The following is an 11541-nucleotide window of genomic DNA, read 5'->3' as shown; positions in this document are numbered from 1 at the left end:
TAGTCATTCCAAAGCAGTTAAAATATCTACACTACTATACATGTTTTCATATACACATATGAACAATCACCGCATGCCTATTTGATGCAGGTATGCTTGGTCGATATGCAAACTGTGGTTACATGCTTTTCAAATATTGGCTGGCAATTTACTGCTACAAAAAAGAATTTCCTTCCGAAGTCATTTTGGGGAATCCGTAGCGCAGCAGTTGTAGAGCTGATAGACCATGCAATTTGTCCATAATGATTTTCCTCCTTATTTCTAATCCTAGTTTTCTTACAGTGCTCATGTTGAATCAGACTATCATATATTCAGGATATTGTACATTACAAAGGGCATAAATAATCAGAGTGTACCGTCGAGGAGAACAAATGAAAAGAAGTGAGGTGCGGAAAAACCCAAGCTTCAGCTTGCCGATCAAGTAACAACAGATAGAAACCCTAGCTTCGTCGAGATGAAGGAGGAAGGCTCCTGTGGGTTATCCTCTTCGGCGGGGTGCGTCGCGACGAAGGAGGAAGGCGAAGGAGGAAGCGGCGAGCGGGTGCGGCGGAGTCAGCGAGTCGCGGGTGCGCCGCGACGAAGGAGGAAGCAGCGAGCGGGTGTGCCGCGACGAAGGAGGAAGCGGCGAGGGGTGCGTCGCGACGAAGGAGGAAGCAGCGAGCGAAATTAAGGCTGGGAAAAAACTATCGTATGTGGGAAAAAAATTGATTTGACGTGGACCTGCCACGAGGGCAGGTCCGCAGCAGTCTGCAAGAGCATGTCCGCAGCGTATCGCCTCTCTCTATATATATATATACACGGGGTTGGTTCAGGGAGGGTAATGGATAGAATTTAAATTCGGTCCTGTGTTAAATTTGTCCCATTCGAGGTGGATTTAAATTTGGTCAAACAAGTTACGAGATAGGTTTAAATCCGTTGATCGAATTTAGAAGCGGGTTCAGAGCGGATTACGAGTTTCAATAAACTCACCCTGAACCAACCCCGTGTATATATATATATATATATATATATATATATATATATATATATATATATATATATAAACTTAGCGGGTTGGCGGGTATAATTCGCCTAGGACCTGTTGGATTTTGAGTGGGTTCAAGGTGGGGTGAGTTGAAAAAGTAAATAAGACGGATCTAAATTTAAATTTTTATTGGTGGAAAATTTTTTGAAATTGGCCAAATCTAATTTGAATCCATCCCGTTATCATCCCTAATAGAATTGTCAGAGGAGCCTTGAATTAAATCAATTAGAATCAACCAAACCTAACAACTCAATTGAGGTACGTAGTTGGGTATATTTTTTATTCTCTTATATTTAATTCTTAAATCTCATTTCACATCCATTCATTGTAAATATTAAATTATAAAATATCGATAGATTATCAAATTATATATATTTAGGAAGTTAGGCAAAATATAGGTATATATATATCTTACTATTTTATTAAAAATCTCTCCCCTTTACTAACTAACTTTGGTGAAGCCTAAAATGAATTTACGTTACTGCCCTTTTTTCTATTCACATTAAAAATAATTTTAAGATTTATTAGTAATTCCACAAGCGAAATAATCTGGTTGTTTTGTATAAAAAAATATAGTTCTCTTTAGTCCCACATCTTAGAATTGATAACACTATGATCAAAGAAGCTTCTATAAATATTTTAGGCTGACGATGTTAAAAAATATACTTTTCTTAGTTTCTTTTACTAAGATAAGTATAATATTAAATTAAAATAATTTTTTGCATAGGGAAGCCCGTTATAATAGTTTATTGTTTGGATTCTCTAACGTCACCCTTGCATTATTACACTATTGCATGGGTATAAAATTCTTGATTCTGAACGTAAATATGACACTAGAAAATCCTAATGCAAGGGTATAAAATTCTTGATTCTAAACGTAAGGATGACACTAGAAAATTCAAATTATTCGGATTTTTAAAAATCTAAATAATTTATATATTATTATATTACACACGCAACGCATGTGCACGATCACACTAGTATCTATAAAGAGAGAGAGAGGATATGCATGTGATTTTGCGATTGTGCTTGTGCACAACTTTTACGGTAGTGGTGTCCCGTTGTTTTTTTTTTTACTGTAGCAATGCTTCTTCAAACATTAAAAAAAAATCCTAAACCCTTCCTTCGTCCTCTGTTTTCCCTCTAAAATCTGAAATAGTTCAAACTCTTTGCCTCTCCTTTCTCTGTCAAAAAGTAAACATTTTTAACCCTCCTCCTTTGAGTTACCTCACACCGCCCTTCACCATCTTCGTCGATCAACTCTCTCAATGTCGTCTCACCTCATTTCGCCTGCATGTGGCTATTTATCTACATATACGTATCCATATTTTACGATCTTTTAATTCTTTACTTTGACTCGTCCTAGAATTTAGAGTTTAGCATGTTGTAATCACTACAAAAAAATAGTACATTCTGAGATGAATTTATAAAAAAAATTCGTTGCAAAATATTTTGGGACGAAAAAATTTTCGTCCCAAAAATTTTATTGTCAATTTTTGGAACGAAAATTTTTTCGTTGTAAATTTGACAACGAATTTGGGGACGAAATTGACGACGAATAATATTTTCGTCGCTAAATTCGTCGTCAGATTGTAAACTATTAAAATTTACGACAAATTTAGCAACGAAAATCAAATTTAATTTGCCGTCGGGTTAGCAGCAAGGTGAGTCTTCCGAAGGATTACCCTAGCTTCTGTCTACATTAAACTCTTAATTCAATTTCTCATCTCTACGATTGGCTGCAACTTGAGATGTTTAGGATAGCCGGCGCAGCGGCGCTGTTGTAAATGACTCTTCCCTTGCAAGCAGTGAGTCACACATCTTTCCCATCGAGCAGTGGATACTACAAGGAGCGGTAAAGCTAAGTATCCCTTCTAGTTTCTTAAGATGTGCATCAGAGCATTGTTGTGCTAGATTAAAAATTGACAAAAATACTGATGTTGCAAGAGGCAAAATCTTATATACAATTGAACAACATGATAAGCATTCACCCCAAAGCCCTACGAAAATAAGCACAGAAAAGTTTTTGCTCCTAGCCACCTCCAGCAATTATCAATTATTTTCTTGATAGAAGGCAACCAATTCCTCAAGCACACCTCCAGGATGGTAATAACCACCACATAATAAAATGTCCCAGGTAGTAGGAACACCACATAATAAAGTGATCACTATCATTTTACAAATATGTTACTATTGTTAGGTTTACTGAATAATAATGATCTATATTGTTACTTTTGTGTACCAATCTCCTTGATTCCTAGAATTAAAATAGGAAAAATAGGAGGTAATTAATTTTCCATACTAGCTAATACAAATTTTTTTAACAGATAAATGTCTTCTGAAGAGTTACTATTGTGCAAAGAGAGGACAATACCTCTTAACCTTTCTGAACCGCGGAAGAAGAGGAAGAGAGAAAAGAGATCGCGCGGAACAACAAGACAAAGACGCACAAAAGAGAGCAAACACCAGGAAGGAGAAGAAGAAGAGAAAGAAAAGAGTTACCGTGGTTCGGCGACTTGCCTACTCCACAAAACGGCCGAAGCTTTATTAGAATTCTCTTCTACACAAGAGAATCACATCTAATGATTCTTGTGTTGTCTGATCTACAATGGGTTTACAATGATCCCTATAAATACTGCTAAACCCCCAGACCCGGTAAAATCGTAACAGAATTTGTTATGAAAAACATAACAAAATTCTGTTATATAAAATCTTAACAGAATTTTATTACGAAAAATCTTAACAGATTTTTCTTCCATGATATCCCTTCATCCAAATATGAGCCACTCGTCAACAATCTCCACCTTGGCGAATATTCACCCCTTCGAAGAATACGAATATCTGGACAAAACTCCATCTGGATCTCTGGGTCTGGGCTTCCTTCCTCTAGCATCTAGAGATATGGATCAAGTTCAAGCAATGCTTAAACTTCTCTGTGGTCACTGGCTTTGTCAGCATATCTACAGCATTGTCTGCAGTGTGGACCTTCTCAAGTTGAATTTCCCCGGAAGCAATCAACTCTCTGATCTTGTGAAACCTCACATCAATGTGTTTGGTTCTCGCATGATACACCTGATTCTTCGCCAAATAGATAGCACTCTGACTATCGCATAACAACTTGACTCCACCTTGCTGAACACCCAGTTCTCTGACCAACCCTGTAAGCCATAAAGCTTCCTTCGCTGCTTCAGCTGCTGCCATGTACTCGGATTCCGTAGTAGACAATGCAACAATAGATTGTATCATAGATTTCCAACAAATAGGTCCTCCTGCCACAGTGAATACGTATCCTGTAGTAGACCTCCTGTTATCTAAATCTCCTGCATAGTCTGCATCTACGTACCCAGCAACTAAAGGATCTTCCGGTTGTCTACTGAACATGATGCCATAATTAGTTGTATTTCTCAAGTATCTGAAAATCCATTTCACTGCATCCCAATGTGGTCGACCAGGATTTGAGAGAAACTTGCTTACCATACTAACTGCTTGCGCCAAATCTGGTCTCGTGCAAACCATGGCATACATCAAACAACCAACTGCACTAGCATAAGGAACCTTTGACATCTCTTGGATCTCGTCATCCGTCTTTGGACACTGTGTACTGGATAACTTGAAGTGATGCGCCAGGGGTGTGCTCACCGACTTTGCATTCTTCATGTTGAACCTATCCAACACCTTCTCCACATAGCTACGTTGAGACAACCATAATCTCCCTGCAACTCTATTCCTGTGAATCTCCATCCCAAGAATCTTCTTGGCCTCTCCCAAATCTTTCATGTCAAATTCCTTGCTCAGTAGCCTCTTCAATTTGTCAACCTTTCTCATCTTCTTCGCAACAATGAGCATGTCATCTACGTATAGTAGTAAGAAAATCAGTGATTCATCTTCAAGGCCCTTCACATATATGCAGCAGTTATACTCGCATCTCCTATATCCGTTTTGAATCATGTATGAATCAAAACGTTTGTACCATTGCCTAGGAGATTGTTTCAGTCCATAGAGCGATTTCTTCAACTTACAAACCAACTGCTCTTGTCCGGACTGACTAAATCCCTCAGGTTGTGACATAAAAATCTGCTCCTCCAAATTTCCATGAAGAAATGCCGTCTTCACATCCATTTGCTCCAAATACAAATCGTGATGTGCCACCAAAGCCAATACCGCTCTAATTGACGTATGTCTTACCACTGGAGAGAAAATTTCTTCATAGTCAATCCCCTTTCTTTGTGAATACCCCTTTCCTACCAACCGAGCCTTAAACTTCACTTCTTCTCCCTCTGACATTGCTTCTTTCTTCTTGAATATTCACTTGCACCCTATAGCTTTCTCTCCTTCAGGAAGTTCCACTAGATCCCACGTTTGGTTCTTATACAACGACTCCATCTCCTCTGCCATAGCACCCGTCCACCTGTCCTTTTCAGAGCTATGTATTACCTCCTGAAAAGATGTAGGGTCTCCGCTACTAGTGGTAAGTGCATAAGATACCAAGTCTTCGAATCTGTATCTAGTGGGTGGTTTTACGACTCGTCTCGTTCTACCACTAGCTATAGTGCGATGCTCCATGTGCTCTGAGCTAGAATCATCGAAGTCATGAGTCTCTAGCTCCACCTGCACAATATCTTTCTCTTTGTTGCTTTGTGGTGTTTCCTTTCCTTCTTCCTGAGTACGTTGTAACATAGCTTTCTCGTCAAACACCACATCTCTGCTGATCACCACCTTGTTTGCCTTAGGATCCCAAAGCTTGAAGCCTTTAACTCCTTTCTGATAGCCCAGAAAAATGACTTGCTTTAAATTCGCAACCAGCTTTGATCTAACCCCACTAGATATGTGCATATAGGCTGGACATCCAAAAACTCGAAGATGAGCGTATTCTACTTGATTCCCTGTCCATACTCCCTCTGATACTTTGCCTACTAGTGCTGCTGTTGGTGATCTATTAATGAGATAACATGTCATGTTAACCGCTTCCGCCTAGAAATTCTTTGCAAGCCCTGCATTCAGCCTGAGACATCTTGCCTTCTCAATGATTGTCTTGTTCAACCTTTCCGCTACCCCATTCTGCTGAGGTGTTCTGCGAACCGAAAAGTGCCTCATTATCCCATGCTGCTCACAGAATTCCCGAAACTTTGAATCTGTGTACTCGGTCCCATTATCTGACCTAAGGCATTTGATCTTCCTTCCGGTCTGGTTCTCTACTTCAGTTTTCCACAATTTAAACTTTGCAAAAGTTTCGACTTGTGACGATAAAGTATACCCATACCTTTCGTGAGAAATCATCAATAAACTCACAAAATACAAGTGCCCTCCACGTGATGCTACATTGGCGGTCCCCAGAGATCCGTATGTACGTAGTCCGTAATCCCTCCGTCTTGTTTGTTGCCGTCTTAAATTGCACTTTGCTCTGTTTCCCAAGAACATGGAATTTGCGTAATTCAAGCTTGCACGTTTTGACACCCTTCAACAAATCTCTCTTGTAAAGTTCTAGCATCCCACGTTCACCCATATGCCCTAGCCGCATATGCCACAAGACAGTACTATCTGATTCAGACTCCACCGAGGCGACTCCACCTACAACTGTAGTCCCTATCAACTTGTAGATGTTTCCTGCTACCTTTTGTCCTTTCATTACCGTTAGAGCTCCCTTGCTGACTTTCATCACCCCGCTCACTGATTTGTAATTACAACCAATACCATCCAGTGTGCCTAGTGAGATCAAGTTCTTCCTTAGCTCTGGTATATATCTGACATCACATAAAGTTCTGATCACACCATCAAACATCTTGATTCTGACATTCCCTATGCCGATAACCTTGCATGATGCATCGTTTCCCATCAACACTGAACCAGAATCCACTGCCCTATAGGTGTCAAACCAATCCTTGTTTGGAGTCATGTGATATGAACATGCAGAGTCTAAAATCCATGCATCCGTCAGCTGCTCCGAACTTGACATAACTGATAGCATATCTCCATCACCGCTTTGCCGAACTACTTTTGTTCTCTGCAACATATTTCTTTATCTCTGGACAATTTCTCTTGATATGACCTTTACCTCCACATTTGTAGCACGTGATCACCTTCTTCCTTCTCGACTTAGAACGAGTCTTGTTGTTGTTGTTATATCCATGTCGAGATTTGCTCCTACCACGCTCTTGGTTGCTATTTACCACAAGTCCTTCTCCTTGAGAAATTTCATCGTTTGTTTTCTTCCTTTGGTGAAAACCTAGCAACGCACTTGTGATCTCCTCCAATTTGAGAGTTTCCTTACCCCACATCAAAGTAGTAACCAAATTCTCGTACGTAGGAGATGAAGGTAGAGAATTCAACAACATCAGCGCCTTGTCTTCGTCTTCGATCTTCACATCAATCTGCTTCAGATCACTTACAATCTGGTTGAATACGTTGATGTGCTGGCTCAGATCGGTTCCTTCTGTCATCTTCAGCCCGAATAATTTCTGCTTGAGATACAACTTGTTTGTCAATGATTTTGACATGTACCGGCTTTCCAACTTTTGCCAAACTGTCACCGGTGACTCCTCGTCCATGACATGGTACATCACGTCATCCGTAAGACAAAGTCTGATTGTTGCTACTGCCTTCGCCAGAAGTTCTTCCCAATCTGATTTCTCTATGCTTTCCGGTTTTCTTTCTCCTAGCGCCTTCACCATGCCTTGTTGCACCAACAAGTCCTTGACCCTTCTCTGCCATAATCCAAAGTTTCCGGTTCCGTCAAACTTCACCATATCAAACTTCGCAGAAGTCGTCCCCGACATGTTGAAGAAATCTGCCAAAAACCTGGAGCTCTGATACCAATTGTTGTGCAAAGAGAGGGCAATACCTCTCAACCTTTCTGAACCGCGGAAGAAGAGGAAGAGAGAAAAGAGATCGCGCGGAACAACAAGACAAAGACGCACAAAAGAGAGCAAACACCAGGAAGGAGAAGAAGAAGAGAAAGAAAAGAGTTACCGTGGTTCGGCGACTTGCCTACTCCACAAAACGGCCGAAGCTTTATTAGAATTCTCTTCTACACAAGAGAATCACATCTAATGATTCTTGTGTTGTCTGATTTACAATGGGTTTACAATGATCCCTATAAATACTGCTAAACCCCCAGACCCGGTAAAATCGTAACAGAATTTGTTATGAAAAACATAACAAAATTCTGTTATATAAAATCTTAACAGAATTTTATTACGAAAAATCTTAACAGATTTTTCTTCCATGATATCCCTTCATCCAAATATGAGCCACTCGTCAACAGTTACGATATCAAAATTCTCTCGCATTGGTTTTGAGTTTAACTATACAGAGGTGGGTATTCTATACTAAGATAAATTCTAAAGAAATATTTGAATCACGTAATATTTTACCTAAGACTTAAATTTGTTTGTTTGTTATGCTTAACACGTACGTGAATCATAGTTTACTGATCACACTGAATGATTTTAGTCTAATCATGCACCCCAACAATGTAAAGCAAAGGCCAGGCATTCAAATCCACTCCATTGGAACTACCTGATTCTTTGAATTTTTTTTCTGCTTCTCTGTTTTTTTATTTACAGATTTGATATTTGCAAATTTTAGTTTCATAAATTTTATTGGTTTTGATTCAACTATGCATTTACCATTTTGGATTGGAAAACTATACCATTAGCGGGGGAGAGTTCTCACTACTTCATTTTCCCTCATTGCTTCCTATTAGCATTACTTTATTACCCATTGCACTCATAACTGTCTCTACTCGATCATATGGATTATATTGAAGAACTTTATTTAAGTGCAGCAGTAAGGGCCTTAATGTTAATAGAAAAAGATTGAAGAAATTTACCTTTTCTTTTCCCGTTTTTAGACTTGTATTAAATTTCATGGACCAGACTAATACACTTGAGTTTGTTAATACTAATTAATGTTTCCCTGTGTAGTCATATGAGGTAAACTCAAGAGTCATTGGTTTATGGAGACATTGTAGATTAAAGGGCCTTTTTATTTTTGGCATGGCTATGGAGATACTTGTATATTTTTTTGGAAGGTATTTTCTCTATGTAGACTTGCTAGTATTAGCAAAGAATATAATCCTAAGTTGTGATTTTAGCACACAAATTCATCCTTTTTGAATGCTAAATTTTCACCATAAAAAATGTACCTGAAGGTTTCCTAAAACGTATGTGGACAAATACATATCCTTGTGCTGACTATTAACGTCACCAATTAATTATACTGAAAGCGTATAATTATTTACTTATTGTTTAATATTATTAGCTTATTGTCTTTGTTAAATTAGGTTTAATGTATTGATTATATGAGTTATTTCATCTTAATTATAATGTAATAATTTTTTATTATACGAGTTATTTCATCTTAATTATAATATAATAATTTTTTTTCTTCACGGATGAATGTGGAAAAAAAAAAATAAAAGTGGGAGGGTTTTTTTACCAATAAGGATAATCATATATTATGAGAAGATGAAATATTATCCAAAGATTCAATATAAGAAAAAAAAAATAGTTTTGTATAGAGTTAACATGAATCTAAAGTTTTATGAATTATGTGCATATGTTTTTTATTTGAATTATATGACACATGTTTTTGTTTTGTATAGGCACATTTATTTTTTTTACTAAATCAGAATTTTTATACACATTTAATTTTTTACTAAATCAAAATTTTTTATTCTGATGGGTTGGATCGATTGAGAATAGGCTGGAAGTCTTGTCCATGAAAAATGATCTGAGTCTTGAGAGGACGGACAATGCTGAAATCGATCGGGAATAGACTGAGAATTTTATTTAAGAAAAGTGATTTGAGCTTTGAGAAGTCGGACGATTTTAGGGCCGATCGGAAATAAATTAAGCCTTCTCCAAAAAAAATGATCTGAACTCTGAGAGGTTGACCGACGCTGAGCTAACTGGGGATGATTGATTTAGACCCGTATCCTTGACTTTGACCATTCTTTATTTTGATTTTTAACGTTTATATTATCTTGATCACCGGACATATACTATCCTTAGGCATACCACTCTTTTGTAACTTCGTGATAATTGAATGAACAACTGTAGCTTCATTATTATTGAATGGAGTTGGTACAATTTATTTTGAATGAAGGCATATTTTAAATAGTAATTAAACGGCTATTTAAGTAAATTTCAGATGATTATTTTGTTACAAGTAATAATAAAAATTATGATGATCTTCTTACGATAGAAATTTCTTATGATTAGTACAATATACATTGCTTAATATGTTATTCATATTTAAAATTTGAACGAGAGCTATAAATAATTTTTTTTAAAAAAATATTGATGTTCATCCATATTAATATTAGTGTTCAATATCTATCCCACCGATCACAATCACTAGGATAAATTATGAAATATTCACATTGGCTCATCTAAGCAATCAAGTGCTTGTAAAATGCTCATCTGAACTGTCAGTGTTTTTAGATTTGTTAATACACTGAAAAAAAAAATCCAATAATTAATAGGATAATTTAGGAAGCGTTCGTATAAGCTCATCTAAGCGGTGAACTTGTATAGGTTTATCTAAATGATTAACATTCTTAAATTTCATCGGGAAGAAAATCTCAGCAATACGCCATAAGTGAAATTCGAAATTTAAATATCTAATTAATTACTCGAAGGATCTAATTGATATACAGTAGTGTAGTAATTGAAATAGAACTAATTACACTAATACAGTAATCTATAATTGCACCAATAAATGATGAGCATGCAATAAACGTTAATAACAGTAAGGGTTAAGAAATTGTGTATCTCCGGTCGAAGCGTCGGACGTGCCGACTGTCTTTAGAGAATTAATTGTCGCCCACGGTGCAGAGGCTCTCCGGCAAAATCCTCCCAAGATCCGACAACCGCTCGCGTCGCTCGTAGGTGCACTCTAAAACGAGCGCCGCACTCGGACTCAACCTCAGATCGCGAACCAAGCCTCAGAATTCAGAAAGAAGGAAGAAGAAGTAGAAAGCAAGGGAGAAGGAATGCTTTGCTTTCTGGAGTGAGTTGAGAAGGAAGTGAGGAAGTGTATTTATACACTTGAAGCAGTGCAGAGGAAGGGACGCACACTCTACTTCTGCTTCCTCTTCTCACGCGCGGATGCGTTGTTTCGCATCCTCACGCGGACCAAAACCAAAGTCCGCGTCCCTTCCTCACACGCGGAACCAAACTCTGGTTTGGTTTTGGTTCAGACCGAACCAGAACCGGAAACCAAACTGGTTTGGTTCAGACTGAACCAAACCAGAAAAAACAGACCAGGCCGCCCGTGAGCGCAAGGCCCACGGGCTGGGGATTTGCACCCCCCCTGCGCGCGTTAATCGCGCATGTGACGCCCGGTTTATGGATTTCCAGCTCGAACCCCCCAAATCCACTCGATTTGGGCTTGGCCCGCGCATGCGTGTAGGTCCTCTTATCATTACTAAGCAAGGATGGAAGGGCTTCCTATATAAGCCCTTCCAAGCTTCTCCACTTAGCAATGTGGGACTAAAAACACTACAAAAAATACTT

The sequence above is a fragment of the Zingiber officinale genome, chromosome 3A, assembly GCF_018446385.1.
Source record: "Zingiber officinale cultivar Zhangliang chromosome 3A, Zo_v1.1, whole genome shotgun sequence".
Lineage (NCBI taxonomy): Eukaryota > Viridiplantae > Streptophyta > Magnoliopsida > Zingiberales > Zingiberaceae > Zingiber > Zingiber officinale.
Note: the sequence above shows the minus strand (reverse complement) of the source record.